Source organism: Schistocerca nitens, chromosome 6 (genome assembly GCF_023898315.1).
Source record: "Schistocerca nitens isolate TAMUIC-IGC-003100 chromosome 6, iqSchNite1.1, whole genome shotgun sequence".
Taxonomy (NCBI): Eukaryota; Metazoa; Arthropoda; class Insecta; order Orthoptera; family Acrididae; genus Schistocerca; species Schistocerca nitens.
The window spans coordinates 115,605,444-115,630,522 of NC_064619.1; the positions used below are offsets into that span (position 1 = coordinate 115,605,444).

The following is a 25,079-nucleotide window of genomic DNA, read 5'->3' on the forward strand; positions in this document are numbered from 1 at the left end:
ACGATTTCGCCCCCGGGTGGGCTCGAACCACCAACCTTTCGGTTAACAGCCGAACGCGCTAGCCGATTGCGCCACGGAGGCCTTGAATTTGGCTCACTTGTGCTCTGTATATCAACGCAATTCGTATACCTTCTGCAGGAATCTCGCAGAATGGTAGCATCTGCTTGCGCCTCTTCACATGGATAACGTGCATGCACACTGTAGCGAGGCTCGTACACGAATACGTGTCTCTCGGCCAACAGCGGCCCACTGCAGATCGACACTTAAGAGACACCAAATACAAATCGACATCGAGAGACAGGCCCTGTCATATGGCAGTCGCGACGTATACGCTGAAATTGAATGTAAAGAATACGTCTTTTGTAGTGGGCGTCGCTCTACTGCAGTGCACACATGACGAATAAATAGGAAAAGAGTAGAACGTCTGTGTAGGGCCATGTTTTTACCTACAGTGTCACTTGGCTGAATGTGTATAAGGCTCTGTGGCATCACTCAAACACAGCCAAATTGTCACGCTAGCTGTGTATCTCTAACAAAGTTGACGTATGTCCTCACCTCGGTGCCGGTTAAAACGATTTCGCCCCCGGGTGGGCTCGAACCACCAACCTTTCGGTTAACAGCCGAACGCGCTAGCCGATTGCGCCACAGAGGCCTTGAATTTGGCTCACTTGTGCTCTGTATATCAACGCAATTCGTATACCTTCTGCAGGAATCTCGCAGAATGGTAGCATCTGCTTGCGCCTCTTCACATGGATAACGTGCATGCACACTGTAGCGAGGCTCGTACACGAATGACATCGCCAAGCATGACATTATACTACAAAATGCATACAAACCACTGTTGTGCCTATGCATTCAGAAAACCTCTGAGGCCAGTAGAATACTTTTCATAGGCTGTAGAACATCCCTTTCATTCAGTGTACTGCCATGTGTTAGATGCTGCTCGAGATAGCTCCGCTCCTTGCAGGAAGGTTAAAAAAATGAATGCCTTCTGTGAGGTTCGAACTCACGACCCCTGGTTTACGAGACCAGTGCTCTACCACTGAGCTAAGAAGGCGGCAGCTTAGCGTTTGTGAGCTATCCCCGAATTGTCACTTCATCATACTGAATCTTGCAGCCCTCGACCAGATATCGGATTTGGCACACAGCTGCTGCAGGGGGTGTCCACATTGCCGTTTTCCAAATCTCTTGACTGTTTCGCCCTTACGATCGACGACGAGCGTCGGGCCACCAGAAGTTTGCGGTCTGCACAATCCTGTCCTAGTGCACAGCTTGTGGGATAGCGTGGCTCGACTGCGAAATGCGCCTTTCGGCTCCTCTCTCTGGCTACAGTATGCTGTTGTCCACAGTGGCACTGGCGTTGCCCATGGGGCTTCATGTAAGGCGACTGCACGTCTCTCGGCCAACAGCGGCCCACTGCAGATCGACACTTAAGAGACACCAAATACAAATCGACATCGAGAGACAGGCCCTGTCATATGGCAGTCGCGACGTATACGCTGAAATTGAATGTAAAGAATACGTCTTTTGTAGTGGGCGTCGCTCTACTGCAGTGCACACATGACGAATAAATAGGAAAAGAGTAGAACGTCTGTGTAGGGCCATGTTTTTACCTACAGTGTCACTTGGCTGAATGTGTATAAGGCTCTGTGGCATCACTCAAACACAGCCAAATTGTCACGCTAGCTGTGTATCTCTAACAAAGTTGACGTATGTCCTCACCTCGGTGCCGGTTAAAACGATTTCGCCCCCGGGTGGGCTCGAACCACCAACCTTTCGGTTAACAGCCGAACGCGCTAGCCGATTGCGCCACGGAGGCCTTGAATTTGGCTCACTTGTGCTCTGTATATCAACGCAATTCGTATACCTTCTGCAGGAATCTCGCAGAATGGTAGCATCTGCTTGCGCCTCTTCACATGGATAACGTGCATGCACACTGTAGCGAGGCTCGTACACGAATACGTGTCTCTCGGCCAACAGCGGCCCACTGCAGATCGACACTTAAGAGACACCAAATACAAATCGACATCGAGAGACAGGCCCTGTCATATGGCAGTCGCGACGTATACGCTGAAATTGAATGTAAAGAATACGTCTTTTGTAGTGGGCGTCGCTCTACTGCAGTGCACACATGACGAATAAATAGGAAAAGAGTAGAACGTCTGTGTAGGGCCATGTTTTTACCTACAGTGTCACTTGGCTGAATGTGTATAAGGCTCTGTGGCATCACTCAAACACAGCCAAATTGTCACGCTAGCTGTGTATCTCTAACAAAGTTGACGTATGTCCTCACCTCGGTGCCGGTTAAAACGATTTCGCCCCCGGGTGGGCTCGAACCACCAACCTTTCGGTTAACAGCCGAACGCGCTAGCCGATTGCGCCACGGAGGCCTTGAATTTGGCTCACTTGTGCTCTGTATATCAACGCAATTCGTATACCTTCTGCAGGAATCTCGCAGAATGGTAGCATCTGCTTGCGCCTCTTCACATGGATAACGTGCATGCACACTGTAGCGAGGCTCGTACACGAATGACATCGCCAAGCATGACATTATACTACAAAATGCATACAAACCACTGTTGTGCCTATGCATTCAGAAAACCTCTGAGGCCAGTAGAATACTTTTCATAGGCTGTAGAACATCCCTTTCATTCAGTGTACTGCCATGTGTTAGATGCTGCTCGAGATAGCTCCGCTCCTTGCAGGAAGGTTAAAAAAATGAATGCCTTCTGTGAGGTTCGAACTCACGACCCCTGGTTTACGAGACCAGTGCTCTACCACTGAGCTAAGAAGGCGGCAGCTTAGCGTTTGTGAGCTATCCCCGAATTGTCACTTCATCATACTGAATCTTGCAGCCCTCGACCAGATATCGGATTTGGCACACAGCTGCTGCAGGGGGTGTCCACATTGCCGTTTTCCAAATCTCTTGACTGTTTCGCCCTTACGATCGACGACGAGCGTCGGGCCACCAGAAGTTTGCGGTCTGCACAATCCTGTCCTAGTGCACAGCTTGTGGGATAGCGTGGCTCGACTGCGAAATGCGCCTTTCGGCTCCTCTCTCTGGCTACAGTATGCTGTTGTCCACAGTGGCACTGGCGTTGCCCATGGGGCTTCATGTAAGGCGACTGCACGTCTCTCGGCCAACAGCGGCCCACTGCAGATCGACACTTAAGAGACACCAAATACAAATCGACATCGAGAGACAGGCCCTGTCATATGGCAGTCGCGACGTATACGCTGAAATTGAATGTAAAGAATACGTCTTTTGTAGTGGGCGTCGCTCTACTGCAGTGCACACATGACGAATAAATAGGAAAAGAGTAGAACGTCTGTGTAGGGCCATGTTTTTACCTACAGTGTCACTTGGCTGAATGTGTATAAGGCTCTGTGGCATCACTCAAACACAGCCAAATTGTCACGCTAGCTGTGTATCTCTAACAAAGTTGACGTATGTCCTCACCTCGGTGCCGGTTAAAACGATTTCGCCCCCGGGTGGGCTCGAACCACCAACCTTTCGGTTAACAGCCGAACGCGCTAGCCGATTGCGCCACGGAGGCCTTGAATTTGGCTCACTTGTGCTCTGTATATCAACGCAATTCGTATACCTTCTGCAGGAATCTCGCAGAATGGTAGCATCTGCTTGCGCCTCTTCACATGGATAACGTGCATGCACACTGTAGCGAGGCTCGTACACGAATACGTGTCTCTCGGCCAACAGCGGCCCACTGCAGATCGACACTTAAGAGACACCAAATACAAATCGACATCGAGAGACAGGCCCTGTCATATGGCAGTCGCGACGTATACGCTGAAATTGAATGTAAAGAATACGTCTTTTGTAGTGGGCGTCGCTCTACTGCAGTGCACACATGACGAATAAATAGGAAAAGAGTAGAACGTCTGTGTAGGGCCATGTTTTTACCTACAGTGTCACTTGGCTGAATGTGTATAAGGCTCTGTGGCATCACTCAAACACAGCCAAATTGTCACGCTAGCTGTGTATCTCTAACAAAGTTGACGTATGTCCTCACCTCGGTGCCGGTTAAAACGATTTCGCCCCCGGGTGGGCTCGAACCACCAACCTTTCGGTTAACAGCCGAACGCGCTAGCCAATTGCGCCACGGAGGCCTTGAATTTGGCTCACTTGTGCTCTGTATATCAACGCAATTCGTATACCTTCTGCAGGAATCTCGCAGAATGGTAGCATCTGCTTGCGCCTCTTCACATGGATAACGTGCATGCACACTGTAGCGAGGCTCGTACACGAATGACATCGCCAAGCATGACATTATACTACAAAATGCATACAAACCACTGTTGTGCCTATGCATTCAGAAAACCTCTGAGGCCAGTAGAATACTTTTCATAGGCTGTAGAACATCCCTTTCATTCAGTGTACTGCCATGTGTTAGATGCTGCTCGAGATAGCTCCGCTCCTTGCAGGAAGGTTAAAAAAATGAATGCCTTCTGTGAGGTTCGAACTCACGACCCCTGGTTTACGAGACCAGTGCTCTACCACTGAGCTAAGAAGGCGGCAGCTTAGCGTTTGTGAGCTATCCCCGAATTGTCACTTCATCATACTGAATCTTGCAGCCCTCGACCAGATATCGGATTTGGCACACAGCTGCTGCAGGGGGTGTCCACATTGCCGTTTTCCAAATCTCTTGACTGTTTCGCCCTTACGATCGACGACGAGCGTCGGGCCACCAGAAGTTTGCGGTCTGCACAATCCTGTCCTAGTGCACAGCTTGTGGGATAGCGTGGCTCGACTGCGAAATGCGCCTTTCGGCTCCTCTCTCTGGCTACAGTATGCTGTTGTCCACAGTGGCACTGGCGTTGCCCATGGGGCTTCATGTAAGGCGACTGCACGTCTCTCGGCCAACAGCGGCCCACTGCAGATCGACACTTAAGAGACACCAAATACAAATCGACATCGAGAGACAGGCCCTGTCATATGGCAGTCGCGACGTATACGCTGAAATTGAATGTAAAGAATACGTCTTTTGTAGTGGGCGTCGCTCTACTGCAGTGCACACATGACGAATAAATAGGAAAAGAGTAGAACGTCTGTGTAGGGCCATGTTTTTACCTACAGTGTCACTTGGCTGAATGTGTATAAGGCTCTGTGGCATCACTCAAACACAGCCAAATTGTCACGCTAGCTGTGTATCTCTAACAAAGTTGACGTATGTCCTCACCTCGGTGCCGGTTAAAACGATTTCGCCCCCGGGTGGGCTCGAACCACCAACCTTTCGGTTAACAGCCGAACGCGCTAGCCGATTGCGCCACGGAGGCCTTGAATTTGGCTCACTTGTGCTCTGTATATCAACGCAATTCGTATACCTTCTGCAGGAATCTCGCAGAATGGTAGCATCTGCTTGCGCCTCTTCACATGGATAACGTGCATGCACACTGTAGCGAGGCTCGTACACGAATACGTGTCTCTCGGCCAACAGCGGCCCACTGCAGATCGACACTTAAGAGACACCAAATACAAATCGACATCGAGAGACAGGCCCTGTCATATGGCAGTCGCGACGTATACGCTGAAATTGAATGTAAAGAATACGTCTTTTGTAGTGGGCGTCGCTCTACTGCAGTGCACACATGACGAATAAATAGGAAAAGAGTAGAACGTCTGTGTAGGGCCATGTTTTTACCTACAGTGTCACTTGGCTGAATGTGTATAAGGCTCTGTGGCATCACTCAAACACAGCCAAATTGTCACGCTAGCTGTGTATCTCTAACAAAGTTGACGTATGTCCTCACCTCGGTGCCGGTTAAAACGATTTCGCCCCCGGGTGGGCTCGAACCACCAACCTTTCGGTTAACAGCCGAACGCGCTAGCCGATTGCGCCACGGAGGCCTTGAATTTGGCTCACTTGTGCTCTGTATATCAACGCAATTCGTATACCTTCTGCAGGAATCTCGCAGAATGGTAGCATCTGCTTGCGCCTCTTCACATGGATAACGTGCATGCACACTGTAGCGAGGCTCGTACACGAATGACATCGCCAAGCATGACATTATACTACAAAATGCATACAAACCACTGTTGTGCCTATGCATTCAGAAAACCTCTGAGGCCAGTAGAATACTTTTCATAGGCTGTAGAACATCCCTTTCATTCAGTGTACTGCCATGTGTTAGATGCTGCTCGAGATAGCTCCGCTCCTTGCAGGAAGGTTAAAAAAATGAATGCCTTCTGTGAGGTTCGAACTCACGACCCCTGGTTTACGAGACCAGTGCTCTACCACTGAGCTAAGAAGGCGGCAGCTTAGCGTTTGTGAGCTATCCCCGAATTGTCACTTCATCATACTGAATCTTGCAGCCCTCGACCAGATATCGGATTTGGCACACAGCTGCTGCAGGGGGTGTCCACATTGCCGTTTTCCAAATCTCTTGACTGTTTCGCCCTTACGATCGACGACGAGCGTCGGGCCACCAGAAGTTTGCGGTCTGCACAATCCTGTCCTAGTGCACAGCTTGTGGGATAGCGTGGCTCGACTGCGAAATGCGCCTTTCGGCTCCTCTCTCTGGCTACAGTATGCTGTTGTCCACAGTGGCACTGGCGTTGCCCATGGGGCTTCATGTAAGGCGACTGCACGTCTCTCGGCCAACAGCGGCCCACTGCAGATCGACACTTAAGAGACACCAAATACAAATCGACATCGAGAGACAGGCCCTGTCATATGGCAGTCGCGACGTATACGCTGAAATTGAATGTAAAGAATACGTCTTTTGTAGTGGGCGTCGCTCTACTGCAGTGCACACATGACGAATAAATAGGAAAAGAGTAGAACGTCTGTGTAGGGCCATGTTTTTACCTACAGTGTCACTTGGCTGAATGTGTATAAGGCTCTGTGGCATCACTCAAACACAGCCAAATTGTCACGCTAGCTGTGTATCTCTAACAAAGTTGACGTATGTCCTCACCTCGGTGCCGGTTAAAACGATTTCGCCCCCGGGTGGGCTCGAACCACCAACCTTTCGGTTAACAGCCGAACGCGCTAGCCGATTGCGCCACGGAGGCCTTGAATTTGGCTCACTTGTGCTCTGTATATCAACGCAATTCGTATACCTTCTGCAGGAATCTCGCAGAATGGTAGCATCTGCTTGCGCCTCTTCACATGGATAACGTGCATGCACACTGTAGCGAGGCTCGTACACGAATACGTGTCTCTCGGCCAACAGCGGCCCACTGCAGATCGACACTTAAGAGACACCAAATACAAATCGACATCGAGAGACAGGCCCTGTCATATGGCAGTCGCGACGTATACGCTGAAATTGAATGTAAAGAATACGTCTTTTGTAGTGGGCGTCGCTCTACTGCAGTGCACACATGACGAATAAATAGGAAAAGAGTAGAACGTCTGTGTAGGGCCATGTTTTTACCTACAGTGTCACTTGGCTGAATGTGTATAAGGCTCTGTGGCATCACTCAAACACAGCCAAATTGTCACGCTAGCTGTGTATCTCTAACAAAGTTGACGTATGTCCTCACCTCGGTGCCGGTTAAAACGATTTCGCCCCCGGGTGGGCTCGAACCACCAACCTTTCGGTTAACAGCCGAACGCGCTAGCCGATTGCGCCACGGAGGCCTTGAATTTGGCTCACTTGTGCTCTGTATATCAACGCAATTCGTATACCTTCTGCAGGAATCTCGCAGAATGGTAGCATCTGCTTGCGCCTCTTCACATGGATAACGTGCATGCACACTGTAGCGAGGCTCGTACACGAATGACATCGCCAAGCATGACATTATACTACAAAATGCATACAAACCACTGTTGTGCCTATGCATTCAGAAAACCTCTGAGGCCAGTAGAATACTTTTCATAGGCTGTAGAACATCCCTTTCATTCAGTGTACTGCCATGTGTTAGATGCTGCTCGAGATAGCTCCGCTCCTTGCAGGAAGGTTAAAAAAATGAATGCCTTCTGTGAGGTTCGAACTCACGACCCCTGGTTTACGAGACCAGTGCTCTACCACTGAGCTAAGAAGGCGGCAGCTTAGCGTTTGTGAGCTATCCCCGAATTGTCACTTCATCATACTGAATCTTGCAGCCCTCGACCAGATATCGGATTTGGCACACAGCTGCTGCAGGGGGTGTCCACATTGCCGTTTTCCAAATCTCTTGACTGTTTCGCCCTTACGATCGACGACGAGCGTCGGGCCACCAGAAGTTTGCGGTCTGCACAATCCTGTCCTAGTGCACAGCTTGTGGGATAGCGTGGCTCGACTGCGAAATGCGCCTTTCGGCTCCTCTCTCTGGCTACAGTATGCTGTTGTCCACAGTGGCACTGGCGTTGCCCATGGGGCTTCATGTAAGGCGACTGCACGTCTCTCGGCCAACAGCGGCCCACTGCAGATCGACACTTAAGAGACACCAAATACAAATCGACATCGAGAGACAGGCCCTGTCATATGGCAGTCGCGACGTATACGCTGAAATTGAATGTAAAGAATACGTCTTTTGTAGTGGGCGTCGCTCTACTGCAGTGCACACATGACGAATAAATAGGAAAAGAGTAGAACGTCTGTGTAGGGCCATGTTTTTACCTACAGTGTCACTTGGCTGAATGTGTATAAGGCTCTGTGGCATCACTCAAACACAGCCAAATTGTCACGCTAGCTGTGTATCTCTAACAAAGTTGACGTATGTCCTCACCTCGGTGCCGGTTAAAACGATTTCGCCCCCGGGTGGGCTCGAACCACCAACCTTTCGGTTAACAGCCGAACGCGCTAGCCGATTGCGCCACGGAGGCCTTGAATTTGGCTCACTTGTGCTCTGTATATCAACGCAATTCGTATACCTTCTGCAGGAATCTCGCAGAATGGTAGCATCTGCTTGCGCCTCTTCACATGGATAACGTGCATGCACACTGTAGCGAGGCTCGTACACGAATACGTGTCTCTCGGCCAACAGCGGCCCACTGCAGATCGACACTTAAGAGACACCAAATACAAATCGACATCGAGAGACAGGCCCTGTCATATGGCAGTCGCGACGTATACGCTGAAATTGAATGTAAAGAATACGTCTTTTGTAGTGGGCGTCGCTCTACTGCAGTGCACACATGACGAATAAATAGGAAAAGAGTAGAACGTCTGTGTAGGGCCATGTTTTTACCTACAGTGTCACTTGGCTGAATGTGTATAAGGCTCTGTGGCATCACTCAAACACAGCCAAATTGTCACGCTAGCTGTGTATCTCTAACAAAGTTGACGTATGTCCTCACCTCGGTGCCGGTTAAAACGATTTCGCCCCCGGGTGGGCTCGAACCACCAACCTTTCGGTTAACAGCCGAACGCGCTAGCCGATTGCGCCACGGAGGCCTTGAATTTGGCTCACTTGTGCTCTGTATATCAACGCAATTCGTATACCTTCTGCAGGAATCTCGCAGAATGGTAGCATCTGCTTGCGCCTCTTCACATGGATAACGTGCATGCACACTGTAGCGAGGCTCGTACACGAATGACATCGCCAAGCATGACATTATACTACAAAATGCATACAAACCACTGTTGTGCCTATGCATTCAGAAAACCTCTGAGGCCAGTAGAATACTTTTCATAGGCTGTAGAACATCCCTTTCATTCAGTGTACTGCCATGTGTTAGATGCTGCTCGAGATAGCTCCGCTCCTTGCAGGAAGGTTAAAAAAATGAATGCCTTCTGTGAGGTTCGAACTCACGACCCCTGGTTTACGAGACCAGTGCTCTACCACTGAGCTAAGAAGGCGGCAGCTTAGCGTTTGTGAGCTATCCCCGAATTGTCACTTCATCATACTGAATCTTGCAGCCCTCGACCAGATATCGGATTTGGCACACAGCTGCTGCAGGGGGTGTCCACATTGCCGTTTTCCAAATCTCTTGACTGTTTCGCCCTTACGATCGACGACGAGCGTCGGGCCACCAGAAGTTTGCGGTCTGCACAATCCTGTCCTAGTGCACAGCTTGTGGGATAGCGTGGCTCGACTGCGAAATGCGCCTTTCGGCTCCTCTCTCTGGCTACAGTATGCTGTTGTCCACAGTGGCACTGGCGTTGCCCATGGGGCTTCATGTAAGGCGACTGCACGTCTCTCGGCCAACAGCGGCCCACTGCAGATCGACACTTAAGAGACACCAAATACAAATCGACATCGAGAGACAGGCCCTGTCATATGGCAGTCGCGACGTATACGCTGAAATTGAATGTAAAGAATACGTCTTTTGTAGTGGGCGTCGCTCTACTGCAGTGCACACATGACGAATAAATAGGAAAAGAGTAGAACGTCTGTGTAGGGCCATGTTTTTACCTACAGTGTCACTTGGCTGAATGTGTATAAGGCTCTGTGGCATCACTCAAACACAGCCAAATTGTCACGCTAGCTGTGTATCTCTAACAAAGTTGACGTATGTCCTCACCTCGGTGCCGGTTAAAACGATTTCGCCCCCGGGTGGGCTCGAACCACCAACCTTTCGGTTAACAGCCGAACGCGCTAGCCGATTGCGCCACGGAGGCCTTGAATTTGGCTCACTTGTGCTCTGTATATCAACGCAATTCGTATACCTTCTGCAGGAATCTCGCAGAATGGTAGCATCTGCTTGCGCCTCTTCACATGGATAACGTGCATGCACACTGTAGCGAGGCTCGTACACGAATACGTGTCTCTCGGCCAACAGCGGCCCACTGCAGATCGACACTTAAGAGACACCAAATACAAATCGACATCGAGAGACAGGCCCTGTCATATGGCAGTCGCGACGTATACGCTGAAATTGAATGTAAAGAATACGTCTTTTGTAGTGGGCGTCGCTCTACTGCAGTGCACACATGACGAATAAATAGGAAAAGAGTAGAACGTCTGTGTAGGGCCATGTTTTTACCTACAGTGTCACTTGGCTGAATGTGTATAAGGCTCTGTGGCATCACTCAAACACAGCCAAATTGTCACGCTAGCTGTGTATCTCTAACAAAGTTGACGTATGTCCTCACCTCGGTGCCGGTTAAAACGATTTCGCCCCCGGGTGGGCTCGAACCACCAACCTTTCGGTTAACAGCCGAACGCGCTAGCCAATTGCGCCACGGAGGCCTTGAATTTGGCTCACTTGTGCTCTGTATATCAACGCAATTCGTATACCTTCTGCAGGAATCTCGCAGAATGGTAGCATCTGCTTGCGCCTCTTCACATGGATAACGTGCATGCACACTGTAGCGAGGCTCGTACACGAATGACATCGCCAAGCATGACATTATACTACAAAATGCATACAAACCACTGTTGTGCCTATGCATTCAGAAAACCTCTGAGGCCAGTAGAATACTTTTCATAGGCTGTAGAACATCCCTTTCATTCAGTGTACTGCCATGTGTTAGATGCTGCTCGAGATAGCTCCGCTCCTTGCAGGAAGGTTAAAAAAATGAATGCCTTCTGTGAGGTTCGAACTCACGACCCCTGGTTTACGAGACCAGTGCTCTACCACTGAGCTAAGAAGGCGGCAGCTTAGCGTTTGTGAGCTATCCCCGAATTGTCACTTCATCATACTGAATCTTGCAGCCCTCGACCAGATATCGGATTTGGCACACAGCTGCTGCAGGGGGTGTCCACATTGCCGTTTTCCAAATCTCTTGACTGTTTCGCCCTTACGATCGACGACGAGCGTCGGGCCACCAGAAGTTTGCGGTCTGCACAATCCTGTCCTAGTGCACAGCTTGTGGGATAGCGTGGCTCGACTGCGAAATGCGCCTTTCGGCTCCTCTCTCTGGCTACAGTATGCTGTTGTCCACAGTGGCACTGGCGTTGCCCATGGGGCTTCATGTAAGGCGACTGCACGTCTCTCGGCCAACAGCGGCCCACTGCAGATCGACACTTAAGAGACACCAAATACAAATCGACATCGAGAGACAGGCCCTGTCATATGGCAGTCGCGACGTATACGCTGAAATTGAATGTAAAGAATACGTCTTTTGTAGTGGGCGTCGCTCTACTGCAGTGCACACATGACGAATAAATAGGAAAAGAGTAGAACGTCTGTGTAGGGCCATGTTTTTACCTACAGTGTCACTTGGCTGAATGTGTATAAGGCTCTGTGGCATCACTCAAACACAGCCAAATTGTCACGCTAGCTGTGTATCTCTAACAAAGTTGACGTATGTCCTCACCTCGGTGCCGGTTAAAACGATTTCGCCCCCGGGTGGGCTCGAACCACCAACCTTTCGGTTAACAGCCGAACGCGCTAGCCGATTGCGCCACGGAGGCCTTGAATTTGGCTCACTTGTGCTCTGTATATCAACGCAATTCGTATACCTTCTGCAGGAATCTCGCAGAATGGTAGCATCTGCTTGCGCCTCTTCACATGGATAACGTGCATGCACACTGTAGCGAGGCTCGTACACGAATACGTGTCTCTCGGCCAACAGCGGCCCACTGCAGATCGACACTTAAGAGACACCAAATACAAATCGACATCGAGAGACAGGCCCTGTCATATGGCAGTCGCGACGTATACGCTGAAATTGAATGTAAAGAATACGTCTTTTGTAGTGGGCGTCGCTCTACTGCAGTGCACACATGACGAATAAATAGGAAAAGAGTAGAACGTCTGTGTAGGGCCATGTTTTTACCTACAGTGTCACTTGGCTGAATGTGTATAAGGCTCTGTGGCATCACTCAAACACAGCCAAATTGTCACGCTAGCTGTGTATCTCTAACAAAGTTGACGTATGTCCTCACCTCGGTGCCGGTTAAAACGATTTCGCCCCCGGGTGGGCTCGAACCACCAACCTTTCGGTTAACAGCCGAACGCGCTAGCCGATTGCGCCACGGAGGCCTTGAATTTGGCTCACTTGTGCTCTGTATATCAACGCAATTCGTATACCTTCTGCAGGAATCTCGCAGAATGGTAGCATCTGCTTGCGCCTCTTCACATGGATAACGTGCATGCACACTGTAGCGAGGCTCGTACACGAATGACATCGCCAAGCATGACATTATACTACAAAATGCATACAAACCACTGTTGTGCCTATGCATTCAGAAAACCTCTGAGGCCAGTAGAATACTTTTCATAGGCTGTAGAACATCCCTTTCATTCAGTGTACTGCCATGTGTTAGATGCTGCTCGAGATAGCTCCGCTCCTTGCAGGAAGGTTAAAAAAATGAATGCCTTCTGTGAGGTTCGAACTCACGACCCCTGGTTTACGAGACCAGTGCTCTACCACTGAGCTAAGAAGGCGGCAGCTTAGCGTTTGTGAGCTATCCCCGAATTGTCACTTCATCATACTGAATCTTGCAGCCCTCGACCAGATATCGGATTTGGCACACAGCTGCTGCAGGGGGTGTCCACATTGCCGTTTTCCAAATCTCTTGACTGTTTCGCCCTTACGATCGACGACGAGCGTCGGGCCACCAGAAGTTTGCGGTCTGCACAATCCTGTCCTAGTGCACAGCTTGTGGGATAGCGTGGCTCGACTGCGAAATGCGCCTTTCGGCTCCTCTCTCTGGCTACAGTATGCTGTTGTACACAGTGGCACTGGCGTTGCCCATGGGGCTTCATGTAAGGCGACTGCACGTCTCTCGGCCAACAGCGGCCCACTGCAGATCGACACTTAAGAGACACCAAATACAAATCGACATCGAGAGACAGGCCCTGTCATATGGCAGTCGCGACGTATACGCTGAAATTGAATGTAAAGAATACGTCTTTTGTAGTGGGCGTCGCTCTACTGCAGTGCACACATGACGAATAAATAGGAAAAGAGTAGAACGTCTGTGTAGGGCCATGTTTTTACCTACAGTGTCACTTGGCTGAATGTGTATAAGGCTCTGTGGCATCACTCAAACACAGCCAAATTGTCACGCTAGCTGTGTATCTCTAACAAAGTTGACGTATGTCCTCACCTCGGTGCCGGTTAAAACGATTTCGCCCCCAGGTGGGCTCGAACCACCAACCTTTCGGTTAACAGCCGAACGCGCTAGCCGATTGCGCCACGGAGAGCTTGAATTTGGCTCACTTGTGCTCTGTATATCAACGCAATTCGTATACCTTCTGCAGGAATCTCGCAGAATGGTAGCATCTGCTTGCGCCTCTTCACATGGATAACGTGCATGCACACTGTAGCGAGGCTCGTACACGAATGACATCGCCAAGCATGACATTATACTACAAAATGCATACAAACCACTGTTGTGCCTATGCATTCAGAAAACCTCTGAGGCCAGTAGAATACTTTTCATAGGCTGTAGAACATCCCTTTCATTCAGTGTACTGCCATGTGTTAGATGCTGCTCGAGATAGCTCCGCTCCTTGCAGGAAGGTTAAAAAAATGAATGCCTTCTGTGAGGTTCGAACTCACGACCCCTGGTTTACGAGACCAGTGCTCTACCACTTTTTTTTTTCTACTTTTTTTTCTCCTTTTCTTTTTTTTAGATGTCTTTTCCAATTTTTTTTTTGCCACTCTGTTTTTTTTTTTTTTTTTTTTTTTTTTTTTCCTTGAGGATAGGTCGGAATATCCGTATTCAGGAATCGGTGCCTGTTGCTGCCGAAGTGCTCTTATTGTTTAATCTGAAGGTCCGGTCGTTGACGAGGAACGGTATCAATGAAGAGTGGGGAGGTGTTATCCGACACCCTGCTTTTCAAAAATAATGGCGGTCATGTTTCCAAAATTTTTTTTGACGGCGGTGAACCGTTGCATTTGCCATTGTGCTGTTCGCATGTAAGTTTCAAAACTGACGAGATCGTCGTCGCCATTGTGGCAAATAACGTATGTCACATAGTGTCCCAGTAACCACATCACAGTGTTGTTCTTGGTCGCAGGATAATATGTGGTGTCTGGCCAGAGGAGGATATCGGTGGAGTGACTGGCTGCACTGCTGCGAGTTAAGAGACCCAAACGTTGTTGCACCCATTTCCAGTTAAGTAGATGGCCACCGCATGTAAATCTGTGGCGTAAGGTGTCGACCAGGCCACAACGCGCACATCGATCACTGTCGTGTAAGCCTATGCGGTGCAACCGTTCATTTGTGGGGATAACACCATTAACAACCTGATACCACGTGGATGCCACAACGGAAGTATGGATGGATAAACTGATGTTGTGCCAGACTACATTCCATTGGACACTTGGGTGTTTGATTTCCATGGGGTGGCGTATCATAGTTCGATGCCATCTGTCGAGCAGAACCTTTGTCGATAAATCCGACCTGTGAACAACGGCGCCCCCGATGTAACTTACTTCGAGATAATAGTACCGGACATGTTTTAGTTGAAAATTGATTTGTCCTACAGCAGTGGGTGGACGGAGATCTATAGGACGTAAAATTTGGAAGAGCCAATGAGTTACACTGAGTGGTTCCTTCCTCAACAACGTGGTAATGCGTTTGATGTACAAGGCCGTACACTTTCTGTCGATGTCTGGTAAACTGAGTCCTCCAGCCTTCCGCGGCAAGGTCAATGTGGTATATTTCGGTTTAAAAATGTTCCCTTTCCAGAGAAAATAGTTGGAGAGTTTCATAAGTCGCTTCGCCTGTAACTTTGGAATCGGAAAAATTTGGGCCATGTAGTAGGCTTTACTGAAAATGTAAGTGTCGAGGAGACGAATACGTTGAAGGAGGTTGAGAGACCGCCAGTTGTTTTCGCGAATAGCGCCGTGCATAGAATCGGCGATCCGCCGCCAATTTTTGGCACACATTTTCAGTGGGCATCGATCGACAATCATACCTAAGGTGGTGTGGTTTTCCGCAGTTTGTGCCCACGGGACGGTTACGTTTGCCAATCCACGGATTTTGACGAATCGGCATTTATCTGTGTTAATTCGTGCTCCAGAGACACGGCAGTAGTCATCAATTTCGGATTTGAGGATGGGTATTTCTTCTTCGGCCCGTATTAAAACCCCAACATCATCGGCGTAAGCGCGAACCACAAAAGAATGACCGGTCGTGGTCAGGCCGGTCAGTTTGTCGTCGATGGAACGTAGTAAAGGTTCGAGCGCCAGCACGAACAAGAGCATGGAGAGGGGGCTCCCCTGCGGGACCCCTCTTTGAATCTCGATAGGCTGCGTGAGCTGTCCATTGACGCTAACCTTCGTCGTGACACCAGTTATCAGGTGTCGTATGACGGCAATAGCGCTGTCATTGAATCCACAATGCTGCAGGAAACGCATGAGATAATCATGACTCACACGATCGAACGCTTTAGAAAAGTCAACAAATAAGAGTGCACAGTTCACGGTAGTCACCGATGCTATTGAAATAAGGTCTCTATATTCTGAGAGGGGTGTCATAATGGACCGACCAGGGAAACAGGATTGATGATTGTGGACCACCTTTTTCACCACCGCCGTTAGTCTGCTATTTAGTGCTCTGGCAAAAGTTTTATAATCAAAATTTAGTAAAGTGATCGGACGATAATGATCAAGATTTTTCCGGTGTTTACGTTTGGGAACCAAGACAATCCTGCCTTCCTTGAGGTCTGCCGGCAAGGGAGTCCCGCGCATCACCTCGTTGAGGACTGATGTAAAGGCTTGTCCAATGAGAGGCCAGAAGCGCACATAGAATTCTTTCGGCAGCCCATCAGGGCCGGGGGATTTTTGTGACGGGGAACCAGTGATCAGGTCCAGGACGTCATCCGCATCAAAATCTTGCAATATCGCGCAGTTATCGGCGTGCGTGACTTCTGAAGGTGGAGTACAGAAAGCCACAGTGTCAGCATTCCCACGGGTAGCACATTGCGAGTACAGGTGAGTAAAATATTCGGCAACGGCGCGAAGGATATCCCTCTGATGAGTGAGGAGGACCCCATCAGCGGTCTCAAGTTCCTCAATAAACGTTCTCTGGCGGTTCGCACGGTGCTTTATAAGGTGGTACAGGGACGTGACTTCGTCGTCCTGGAGCGACTTAGTTTGAGCTTTGGTCTGCAGCCCCGCAAGTTGTGTACGCTTTATGGCTAGTAGTTTGGCCTTGATTTTCTTGATCCCTTCCAAGTTCGTATTCGTTACGGTTACTTGCGTATACAACTCCCGCAATACCGTCTGGTAAAAATCGATGGTTCGTTTGGTATCCTGGGCTCGTTGCCAGCCATAATTTTTCAGAGATTGTCTCATCCTCCGTTTGACTACCTCATTCCACCAGGCGATATTGGTAGCGTACCTACAACGTCGCTTGAGACAGTCCGTCCACGTCGCATGAATAACATCTTGTATGTAATTATCCGTCAGTAGAGAAACATTGAGGCTCCATTGATTCCGGAAGCGGTGAGTCCGTTGTCTGTCTAAACTGATCGTTACGGAAAGGGCACAATGGTCTGAAAAGCTAGCTGGAATGACATCCGTGTCGAGAACACGATGGCAGATATTCTCCGTGACGTACAACCGATCAAGGCGGCTGCATGCCGTCGAAGTAAAGTACGTAAATTTAACCTTAGTGGGGTTCTTGAGTTCCCATGCATCCTGCATTCGCAGATGACGTACCAGATCATGCAATTCCCGACAGTAATTGAAGTTCGGAGACTGATCTTTTCGATTGAGGACACAATTGAAGTCGCCACTAAGTATGAATTGTGATGGGTTCCGTCGCAACAAATAGATGATGTCTTCTTTGAAAAATTTGGCTCTGTCGGATTTGCGAGTTGAACCAGACGGTGCGTAGATGTTCACTATGGTGACGTCAAAAATTTGACATGCAATACCTCTACCACACTCGAGTATTTCAATACTTCGAACAGGGATGCCCTCGCGGAATAAAATGGCTGTGCCTGTGTTCGTGTCTTTCGTTACATTTGCTATCGTATGAAAACCAGGGACGGTGAGACTTAATATAGACACTTCCTGTAGGAGTACAACATCGGCTTCAGAGTCGTAGATAAACTGTCGCAACAACGCTGTTTTCAAAGCTGACGTGATCTTGTTAATATTAAGAGACAGAAATTTATATGCCTGGGTCGTGCCCATCGAAGGAGGAAGGAAGCTGCATTGTATTAGCGGCCCAGTCCATCGCACTGTCAGACTGCGAATTCACAGTGCCAGGTTCGCGTCCAGATTCCGCGGCTCCTTTGTTCGGAGTCTTTCTTCGGGCTGCGGTGACATTTGGTTTGGGTTTAGTCTTCCGTCGTCCACCAGTCGGGAGTTCCATGGCAGAAGGTGGGGTGGGCGGATCATGACTGAAATCGGTAGTCGGAGTGCCGGCTTCCTCCACTGTAGCGAACTCGTGCGAAATCGTGGCGGCGGAAAGCAAGGTGTGTTTGTTTGTATCCACACGGTCTGTTGGTAAACAGTCTTCCGATCTCTCAGGTTGGTCGTGTTCAGTGACGGGCAGGTTGGTGTTTACAACGGTCGCCGGACCAACGTCCTCGTCGGGTGTCTGTAGAGCCGACATCGGACGGTCGTCCTCTTGTTGTGCATCCAAGTCGTGTTGTGGCGGGCCGGCCGGCGGCGTCACAACAGTCAGCTGTAAACACTGGTCGGCACTGGTGTTGACCGACGCCGCCGGGGAAGCAGCGGCGTCGGAGCCCTCATCTATGCTGTCCACGGCAAGGGTTTCCTGCGAGGGAGGGTTCGCGTCCGTGACAGATATCTGGCCGTTAGCCGACAACTCTTCATCAGTTCCACTATCGTCACAGGTACGGCGTCGTTTGTTACCGACTGATAACGTTGTGCTGACAGCAAGTGGAAGCTTCTCGCTCTTTTGTGCTAAAGGCGGGAAGGACTCGTTGCTAAGATCAGGTTCAACGGCCTCTGAGGTACTGGGTTGCAAAGTTGTCTCCCCCAATTTCTGATGTTGGGTCATAATATCAGCTAGTGTCAACCTCTGGCGTTTTTGCAAGGGGTTTTTAAGCACGAAAACACGCCGAGGACAATCACTGCGTAAATGACCGCTCTCGTTACAAATATAACAAGTTTCTACTTGCCCACTATAAACGACATGTGCTTTATAACCACAGACCACGATATTCGAGGGAATATTAACTTTAATGCTCATATCGACAGAACGAACCCCACTGTAGCATTGCAATTTGTGTTGGCTAGACCATTTTTCCATTCTGATTTGTCGAATATCACCGTATTTTGCAAGAGCATCCTTCAAAAGGTAATTGTCAACTTCAGGCGGCAAATTGAATACCCGAACCTGTTTATATTCTACATCGGCATTGGTGATTATCACGGTACTCACCGACTGGTCTCGATGATGGAATTCCGCCTTTCCTCCAGTTTTCTGCAAGATTTTCTCCAGTTGTAACGGAGTGAGGAACTTGACAAAGAAACAGTAATCCGCCATATCATAGTACGCTGTGTGAACCTGGTCGGAAGTTATCCCAATTATATCCACAATCCACTCATGAATTTCCAGGGAGCTTGGTTGCACACGACGCGTTGCCTTGTCAAACTCAAAACATAACGTATTCTTTCGGGGAACCGATTTAGCCATAACTGTAACGATAAGCGGCCGAAACCGCTAGTAAGAAAAACAAGACGACGAGAATAGACAAAAACTCAAAATTTCACGAGAAAACGCACAATCACAGTCACAAGAAACGATGAAAACACGGCTTGCGGCGCTACGACGGTACGGAAGTTGAGGCACGTCCGATCGCTGTCGCGGCTCAAGCGGAACTGAGCTAAGAAGGCGGCAGCTTAGCGTTTGTGAGCTATCCCCGAATTGTCACTTCATCATACTGAATCTTGCAGCCCTCGACCAGATATCGGATTTGGCACACAGCTGCTGCAGGGGGTGTCCACATTGCCGTTTTCCAAATCTCTTGACTGTTTCGCCCTTACGATCGACGACGAGCGTCGGGCCACCAGAAGTTTGCGGTCTGCACAATCCTGTCCTAGTGCACAGCTTGTGGGATAGCGTGGCTCGACTGCGAAATGCGCCTTTCGGCTCCTCTCTCTGGCTACAGTATGCTGTTGTCCACAGTGGCACTGGCGTTGCCCATGGGGCTTCATGTAAGGCGACTGCACGTCTCTCGGCCAACAGCGGCCCACTGCAGATCGACACTTAAGAGACACCAAATACAAATCGACATCGAGAGACAGGCCCTGTCATATGGCAGTCGCGACGTATACGCTGAAATTGAATGTAAAGAATACGTCTTTTGTAGTGGGCGTCGCTCTACTGCAGTGCACACATGACGAATAAATAGGAAAAGAGTAGAACGTCTGTGTAGGGCCATGTTTTTACCTACAGTGTCACTTGGCTGAATGTGTATAAGGCTCTGTGGCATCACTCAAACACAGCCAAATTGTCACGCTAGCTGTGTATCTCTAACAAAGTTGACGTATGTCCTCACCTCGGTGCCGGTTAAAACGATTTCGCCCCCGGGTGGGCTCGAACCACCAACCTTTCGGTTAACAGCCGAACGCGCTAGCCGATTGCGCCACGGAGGCCTTGAATTTGGCTCACTTGTGCTCTGTATATCAACGCAATTCGTATACCTTCTGCAGGAATCTCGCAGAATGGTAGCATCTGCTTGCGCCTCTTCACATGGATAACGTGCATGCACACTGTAGCGAGGCTCGTACACGAATACGTGTCTCTCGGCCAACAGCGGCCCACTGCAGATCGACACTTAAGAGACACCAAATACAAATCGACATCGAGAGACAGGCCCTGTCATATGGCAGTCGCGACGTATACGCTGAAATTGAATGTAAAGAATACGTCTTTTGTAGTGGGCGTCGCTCTACTGCAGTGCACACATGACGAATAAATAGGAAAAGAGTAGAACGTCTGTGTAGGGCCATGTTTTTACCTACAGTGTCACTTGGCTGAATGTGTATAAGGCTCTGTGGCATCACTCAAACACAGCCAAATTGTCACGCTAGCTGTGTATCTCTAACAAAGTTGACGTATGTCCTCACCTCGGTGCCGGTTAAAACGATTTCGCCCCCGGGTGGGCTCGAACCACCAACCTTTCGGTTAACAGCCGAACGCGCTAGCCGATTGCGCCACGGAGGCCTTGAATTTGGCTCACTTGTGCTCTGTATATCAACGCAATTCGTATACCTTCTGCAGGAATCTCGCAGAATGGTAGCATCTGCTTGCGCCTCTTCACATGGATAACGTGCATGCACACTGTAGCGAGGCTCGTACACGAATACGTGTCTCTCGGCCAACAGCGGCCCACTGCAGATCGACACTTAAGAGACACCAAATACAAATCGACATCGAGAGACAGGCCCTGTCATATGGCAGTCGCGACGTATACGCTGAAATTGAATGTAAAGAATACGTCTTTTGTAGTGGGCGTCGCTCTACTGCAGTGCACACATGACGAATAAATAGGAAAAGAGTAGAACGTCTGTGTAGGGCCATGTTTTTACCTACAGTGTCACTTGGCTGAATGTGTATAAGGCTCTGTGGCATCACTCAAACACAGCCAAATTGTCACGCTAGCTGTGTATCTCTAACAAAGTTGACGTATGTCCTCACCTCGGTGCCGGTTAAAACGATTTCGCCCCCGGGTGGGCTCGAACCACCAACCTTTCGGTTAACAGCCGAACGCGCTAGCCGATTGCGCCACGGAGGCCTTGAATTTGGCTCACTTGTGCTCTGTATATCAACGCAATTCGTATACCTTCTGCAGGAATCTCGCAGAATGGTAGCATCTGCTTGCGCCTCTTCACATGGATAACGTGCATGCACACTGTAGCGAGGCTCGTACACGAATGACATCGCCAAGCATGACATTATACTACAAAATGCATACAAACCACTGTTGTGCCTATGCATTCAGAAAACCTCTGAGGCCAGTAGAATACTTTTCATAGGCTGTAGAACATCCCTTTCATTCAGTGTACTGCCATGTGTTAGATGCTGCTCGAGATAGCTCCGCTCCTTGCAGGAAGGTTAAAAAAATGAATGCCTTCTGTGAGGTTCGAACTCACGACCCCTGGTTTACGAGACCAGTGCTCTACCACTGAGCTAAGAAGGCGGCAGCTTAGCGTTTGTGAGCTATCCCCGAATTGTCACTTCATCATACTGAATCTTGCAGCCCTCGACCAGATATCGGATTTGGCACACAGCTGCTGCAGGGGGTGTCCACATTGCCGTTTTCCAAATCTCTTGACTGTTTCGCCCTTACGATCGACGACGAGCGTCGGGCCACCAGAAGTTTGCGGTCTGCACAATCCTGTCCTAGTGCACAGCTTGTGGGATAGCGTGGCTCGACTGCGAAATGCGCCTTTCGGCTCCTCTCTCTGGCTACAGTATGCTGTTGTCCACAGTGGCACTGGCGTTGCCCATGGGGCTTCATGTAAGGCGACTGCACGTCTCTCGGCCAACAGCGGCCCACTGCAGATCGACACTTAAGAGACACCAAATACAAATCGACATCGAGAGACAGGCCCTGTCATATGGCAGTCGCGACGTATACGCTGAAATTGAATGTAAAGAATACGTCTTTTGTAGTGGGCGTCGCTCTACTGCAGTGCACACATGACGAATAAATAGGAAAAGAGTAGAACGTCTGTGTAGGGCCATGTTTTTACCTACAGTGTCACTTGGCTGAATGTGTATAAGGCTCTGTGGCATCACTCAAACACAGCCAAATTGTCACGCTAGCTGTGTATCTCTAACAAAGTTGACGTATGTCCTCACCTCGGTGCCGGTTAAAACGATTTCGCCCCCGGGTGGGCTCGAACCACCAACCTTTCGGTTAACAGCCGAACGCGCTAGCCGATTGCGCCACGGAGGCCTTGAATTTGGCTCACTTGTGCTCTGTATATCAACGCAATTCGTATACCTTCTGCAGGAATCTCGCAGAATGGTAGCATCTGCTTGCGCCTCTTCACATGGATAACGTGCATGCACACTGTAGCGAGGCTCGTACACGAATACGTGTCTCTCGGCCAACAGCGGCCCACTGCAGATCGACACTTAAGAGACACCAAATACAAATCGACATCGAGAGACAGGCCCTGTCATATGGCAGTCGCGACGTATACGCTGAAATTGAATGTAAAGAATACGTCTTTTGTAGTGGGCGTCGCTCTACTGCAGTGCACACATGACGAATAAATAGGAAAAGAGTAGAACGTCTGTGTAGGGCCATGTTTTTACCTACAGTGTCACTTGGCTGAATGTGTATAAGGCTCTGTGGCATCACTCAAACACAGCCAAATTGTCACGCTAGCTGTGTATCTCTAACAAAGTTGACGTATGTCCTCACCTCGGTGCCGGTTAAAACGATTTCGCCCCCGGGTGGGCTCGAACCACCAACCTTTCGGTTAACAGCCGAACGCGCTAGCCGATTGCGCCACGGAGGCCTTGAATTTGGCTCACTTGTGCTCTGTATATCAACGCAATTCGTATACCTTCTGCAGGAATCTCGCAGAATGGTAGCATCTGCTTGCGCCTCTTCACATGGATAACGTGCATGCACACTGTAGCGAGGCTCGTACACGAATGACATCGCCAAGCATGACATTATACTACAAAATGCATACAAACCACTGTTGTGCCTATGCATTCAGAAAACCTCTGAGGCCAGTAGAATACTTTTCATAGGCTGTAGAACATCCCTTTCATTCAGTGTACTGCCATGTGTTAGATGCTGCTCGAGATAGCTCCGCTCCTTGCAGGAAGGTTAAAAAAATGAATGCCTTCTGTGAGGTTCGAACTCACGACCCCTGGTTTACGAGACCAGTGCTCTACCACTGAGCTAAGAAGGCGGCAGCTTAGCGTTTGTGAGCTATCCCCGAATTGTCACTTCATCATACTGAATCTTGCAGCCCTCGACCAGATATCGGATTTGGCACACAGCTGCTGCAGGGGGTGTCCACATTGCCGTTTTCCAAATCTCTTGACTGTTTCGCCCTTACGATCGACGACGAGCGTCGGGCCACCAGAAGTTTGCGGTCTGCACAATCCTGTCCTAGTGCACAGCTTGTGGGATAGCGTGGCTCGACTGCGAAATGCGCCTTTCGGCTCCTCTCTCTGGCTACAGTATGCTGTTGTACACAGTGGCACTGGCGTTGCCCATGGGGCTTCATGTAAGGCGACTGCACGTCTCTCGGCCAACAGCGGCCCACTGCAGATCGACACTTAAGAGACACCAAATACAAATCGACATCGAGAGACAGGCCCTGTCATATGGCAGTCGCGACGTATACGCTGAAATTGAATGTAAAGAATACGTCTTTTGTAGTGGGCGTCGCTCTACTGCAGTGCACACATGACGAATAAATAGGAAAAGAGTAGAACGTCTGTGTAGGGCCATGTTTTTACCTACAGTGTCACTTGGCTGAATGTGTATAAGGCTCTGTGGCATCACTCAAACACAGCCAAATTGTCACGCTAGCTGTGTATCTCTAACAAAGTTGACGTATGTCCTCACCTCGGTGCCGGTTAAAACGATTTCGCCCCCAGGTGGGCTCGAACCACCAACCTTTCGGTTAACAGCCGAACGCGCTAGCCGATTGCGCCACGGAGAGCTTGAATTTGGCTCACTTGTGCTCTGTATATCAACGCAATTCGTATACCTTCTGCAGGAATCTCGCAGAATGGTAGCATCTGCTTGCGCCTCTTCACATGGATAACGTGCATGCACACTGTAGCGAGGCTCGTACACGAATGACATCGCCAAGCATGACATTATACTACAAAATGCATACAAACCACTGTTGTGCCTATGCATTCAGAAAACCTCTGAGGCCAGTAGAATACTTTTCATAGGCTGTAGAACATCCCTTTCATTCAGTGTACTGCCATGTGTTAGATGCTGCTCGAGATAGCTCCGCTCCTTGCAGGAAGGTTAAAAAAATGAATGCCTTCTGTGAGGTTCGAACTCACGACCCCTGGTTTACGAGACCAGTGCTCTACCACTTTTTTTTTCTACTTTTTTTTCTCCTTTTCTTTTTTTTAGATGTCTTTTCCAATTTTTTTTTTGCCACTCTGTTTTTTTTTTTTTTTTTTTTTTTTTTTTTTTCCTTGAGGATAGGTCGGAATATCCGTATTCAGGAATCGGTGCCTGTTGCTGCCGAAGTGCTCTTATTGTTTAATCTGAAGGTCCGGTCGTTGACGAGGAACGGTATCAATGAAGAGTGGGGAGGTGTTATCCGACACCCTGCTTTTCAAAAATAATGGCGGTCATGTT

At 49.3% G+C, this 25,079-nt stretch overlaps 33 non-coding genes across 33 annotated transcripts; all 33 read right to left on the minus strand.

The window, feature by feature from the left end:
* Positions 1–7: 7 nt before the first annotated feature.
* Positions 8–81, minus strand: Trnan-guu (transfer RNA asparagine (anticodon GUU)). The gene has a single exon. It is a non-coding gene; the product is annotated as a tRNA-Asn (tRNA).
* Positions 82–578: 497 nt separating this feature from the next.
* On the minus strand, positions 579–652 carry Trnan-guu (transfer RNA asparagine (anticodon GUU)). Its single transcript has one exon. It is a non-coding gene; the product is annotated as a tRNA-Asn (tRNA).
* Positions 653–985: 333 nt separating this feature from the next.
* Positions 986–1,057, minus strand: Trnat-cgu (transfer RNA threonine (anticodon CGU)). Its single transcript has one exon. It is a non-coding gene; the product is annotated as a tRNA-Thr (tRNA).
* Positions 1,058–1,745: 688 nt separating this feature from the next.
* On the minus strand, positions 1,746–1,819 carry Trnan-guu (transfer RNA asparagine (anticodon GUU)). The gene has a single exon. It is a non-coding gene; the product is annotated as a tRNA-Asn (tRNA).
* A 497-nt stretch (positions 1,820–2,316) lies between these two features.
* Positions 2,317–2,390, minus strand: Trnan-guu (transfer RNA asparagine (anticodon GUU)). The gene has a single exon. It is a non-coding gene; the product is annotated as a tRNA-Asn (tRNA).
* Positions 2,391–2,723: 333 nt separating this feature from the next.
* Positions 2,724–2,795, minus strand: Trnat-cgu (transfer RNA threonine (anticodon CGU)). Its single transcript has one exon. It is a non-coding gene; the product is annotated as a tRNA-Thr (tRNA).
* Positions 2,796–3,483: 688 nt separating this feature from the next.
* Positions 3,484–3,557, minus strand: Trnan-guu (transfer RNA asparagine (anticodon GUU)). The gene has a single exon. It is a non-coding gene; the product is annotated as a tRNA-Asn (tRNA).
* A 497-nt stretch (positions 3,558–4,054) lies between these two features.
* Positions 4,055–4,128, minus strand: Trnan-guu (transfer RNA asparagine (anticodon GUU)). The gene has a single exon. It is a non-coding gene; the product is annotated as a tRNA-Asn (tRNA).
* A 333-nt stretch (positions 4,129–4,461) lies between these two features.
* On the minus strand, positions 4,462–4,533 carry Trnat-cgu (transfer RNA threonine (anticodon CGU)). Its single transcript has one exon. It is a non-coding gene; the product is annotated as a tRNA-Thr (tRNA).
* Positions 4,534–5,221: 688 nt separating this feature from the next.
* Trnan-guu (transfer RNA asparagine (anticodon GUU)) lies at positions 5,222–5,295 on the minus strand. Its single transcript has one exon. It is a non-coding gene; the product is annotated as a tRNA-Asn (tRNA).
* Positions 5,296–5,792: 497 nt separating this feature from the next.
* Trnan-guu (transfer RNA asparagine (anticodon GUU)) lies at positions 5,793–5,866 on the minus strand. Its single transcript has one exon. It is a non-coding gene; the product is annotated as a tRNA-Asn (tRNA).
* A 333-nt stretch (positions 5,867–6,199) lies between these two features.
* Positions 6,200–6,271, minus strand: Trnat-cgu (transfer RNA threonine (anticodon CGU)). Its single transcript has one exon. It is a non-coding gene; the product is annotated as a tRNA-Thr (tRNA).
* Positions 6,272–6,959: 688 nt separating this feature from the next.
* Trnan-guu (transfer RNA asparagine (anticodon GUU)) lies at positions 6,960–7,033 on the minus strand. Its single transcript has one exon. It is a non-coding gene; the product is annotated as a tRNA-Asn (tRNA).
* A 497-nt stretch (positions 7,034–7,530) lies between these two features.
* Positions 7,531–7,604, minus strand: Trnan-guu (transfer RNA asparagine (anticodon GUU)). The gene has a single exon. It is a non-coding gene; the product is annotated as a tRNA-Asn (tRNA).
* Positions 7,605–7,937: 333 nt separating this feature from the next.
* Positions 7,938–8,009, minus strand: Trnat-cgu (transfer RNA threonine (anticodon CGU)). Its single transcript has one exon. It is a non-coding gene; the product is annotated as a tRNA-Thr (tRNA).
* Positions 8,010–8,697: 688 nt separating this feature from the next.
* Positions 8,698–8,771, minus strand: Trnan-guu (transfer RNA asparagine (anticodon GUU)). Its single transcript has one exon. It is a non-coding gene; the product is annotated as a tRNA-Asn (tRNA).
* Positions 8,772–9,268: 497 nt separating this feature from the next.
* Positions 9,269–9,342, minus strand: Trnan-guu (transfer RNA asparagine (anticodon GUU)). Its single transcript has one exon. It is a non-coding gene; the product is annotated as a tRNA-Asn (tRNA).
* A 333-nt stretch (positions 9,343–9,675) lies between these two features.
* On the minus strand, positions 9,676–9,747 carry Trnat-cgu (transfer RNA threonine (anticodon CGU)). The gene has a single exon. It is a non-coding gene; the product is annotated as a tRNA-Thr (tRNA).
* Positions 9,748–10,435: 688 nt separating this feature from the next.
* Positions 10,436–10,509, minus strand: Trnan-guu (transfer RNA asparagine (anticodon GUU)). Its single transcript has one exon. It is a non-coding gene; the product is annotated as a tRNA-Asn (tRNA).
* Positions 10,510–11,006: 497 nt separating this feature from the next.
* On the minus strand, positions 11,007–11,080 carry Trnan-guu (transfer RNA asparagine (anticodon GUU)). Its single transcript has one exon. It is a non-coding gene; the product is annotated as a tRNA-Asn (tRNA).
* A 333-nt stretch (positions 11,081–11,413) lies between these two features.
* Positions 11,414–11,485, minus strand: Trnat-cgu (transfer RNA threonine (anticodon CGU)). The gene has a single exon. It is a non-coding gene; the product is annotated as a tRNA-Thr (tRNA).
* A 688-nt stretch (positions 11,486–12,173) lies between these two features.
* Positions 12,174–12,247, minus strand: Trnan-guu (transfer RNA asparagine (anticodon GUU)). Its single transcript has one exon. It is a non-coding gene; the product is annotated as a tRNA-Asn (tRNA).
* A 497-nt stretch (positions 12,248–12,744) lies between these two features.
* Positions 12,745–12,818, minus strand: Trnan-guu (transfer RNA asparagine (anticodon GUU)). Its single transcript has one exon. It is a non-coding gene; the product is annotated as a tRNA-Asn (tRNA).
* A 333-nt stretch (positions 12,819–13,151) lies between these two features.
* On the minus strand, positions 13,152–13,223 carry Trnat-cgu (transfer RNA threonine (anticodon CGU)). The gene has a single exon. It is a non-coding gene; the product is annotated as a tRNA-Thr (tRNA).
* A 688-nt stretch (positions 13,224–13,911) lies between these two features.
* Positions 13,912–13,986, minus strand: Trnan-guu (transfer RNA asparagine (anticodon GUU)). Its single transcript has one exon. It is a non-coding gene; the product is annotated as a tRNA-Asn (tRNA).
* A 6,310-nt stretch (positions 13,987–20,296) lies between these two features.
* Trnan-guu (transfer RNA asparagine (anticodon GUU)) lies at positions 20,297–20,370 on the minus strand. Its single transcript has one exon. It is a non-coding gene; the product is annotated as a tRNA-Asn (tRNA).
* A 497-nt stretch (positions 20,371–20,867) lies between these two features.
* Trnan-guu (transfer RNA asparagine (anticodon GUU)) lies at positions 20,868–20,941 on the minus strand. The gene has a single exon. It is a non-coding gene; the product is annotated as a tRNA-Asn (tRNA).
* A 497-nt stretch (positions 20,942–21,438) lies between these two features.
* Trnan-guu (transfer RNA asparagine (anticodon GUU)) lies at positions 21,439–21,512 on the minus strand. Its single transcript has one exon. It is a non-coding gene; the product is annotated as a tRNA-Asn (tRNA).
* Positions 21,513–21,845: 333 nt separating this feature from the next.
* Trnat-cgu (transfer RNA threonine (anticodon CGU)) lies at positions 21,846–21,917 on the minus strand. The gene has a single exon. It is a non-coding gene; the product is annotated as a tRNA-Thr (tRNA).
* A 688-nt stretch (positions 21,918–22,605) lies between these two features.
* On the minus strand, positions 22,606–22,679 carry Trnan-guu (transfer RNA asparagine (anticodon GUU)). Its single transcript has one exon. It is a non-coding gene; the product is annotated as a tRNA-Asn (tRNA).
* A 497-nt stretch (positions 22,680–23,176) lies between these two features.
* On the minus strand, positions 23,177–23,250 carry Trnan-guu (transfer RNA asparagine (anticodon GUU)). Its single transcript has one exon. It is a non-coding gene; the product is annotated as a tRNA-Asn (tRNA).
* A 333-nt stretch (positions 23,251–23,583) lies between these two features.
* Trnat-cgu (transfer RNA threonine (anticodon CGU)) lies at positions 23,584–23,655 on the minus strand. The gene has a single exon. It is a non-coding gene; the product is annotated as a tRNA-Thr (tRNA).
* A 688-nt stretch (positions 23,656–24,343) lies between these two features.
* Positions 24,344–24,418, minus strand: Trnan-guu (transfer RNA asparagine (anticodon GUU)). Its single transcript has one exon. It is a non-coding gene; the product is annotated as a tRNA-Asn (tRNA).
* Between the last annotated feature and the right edge of the window lie 661 nt (positions 24,419–25,079).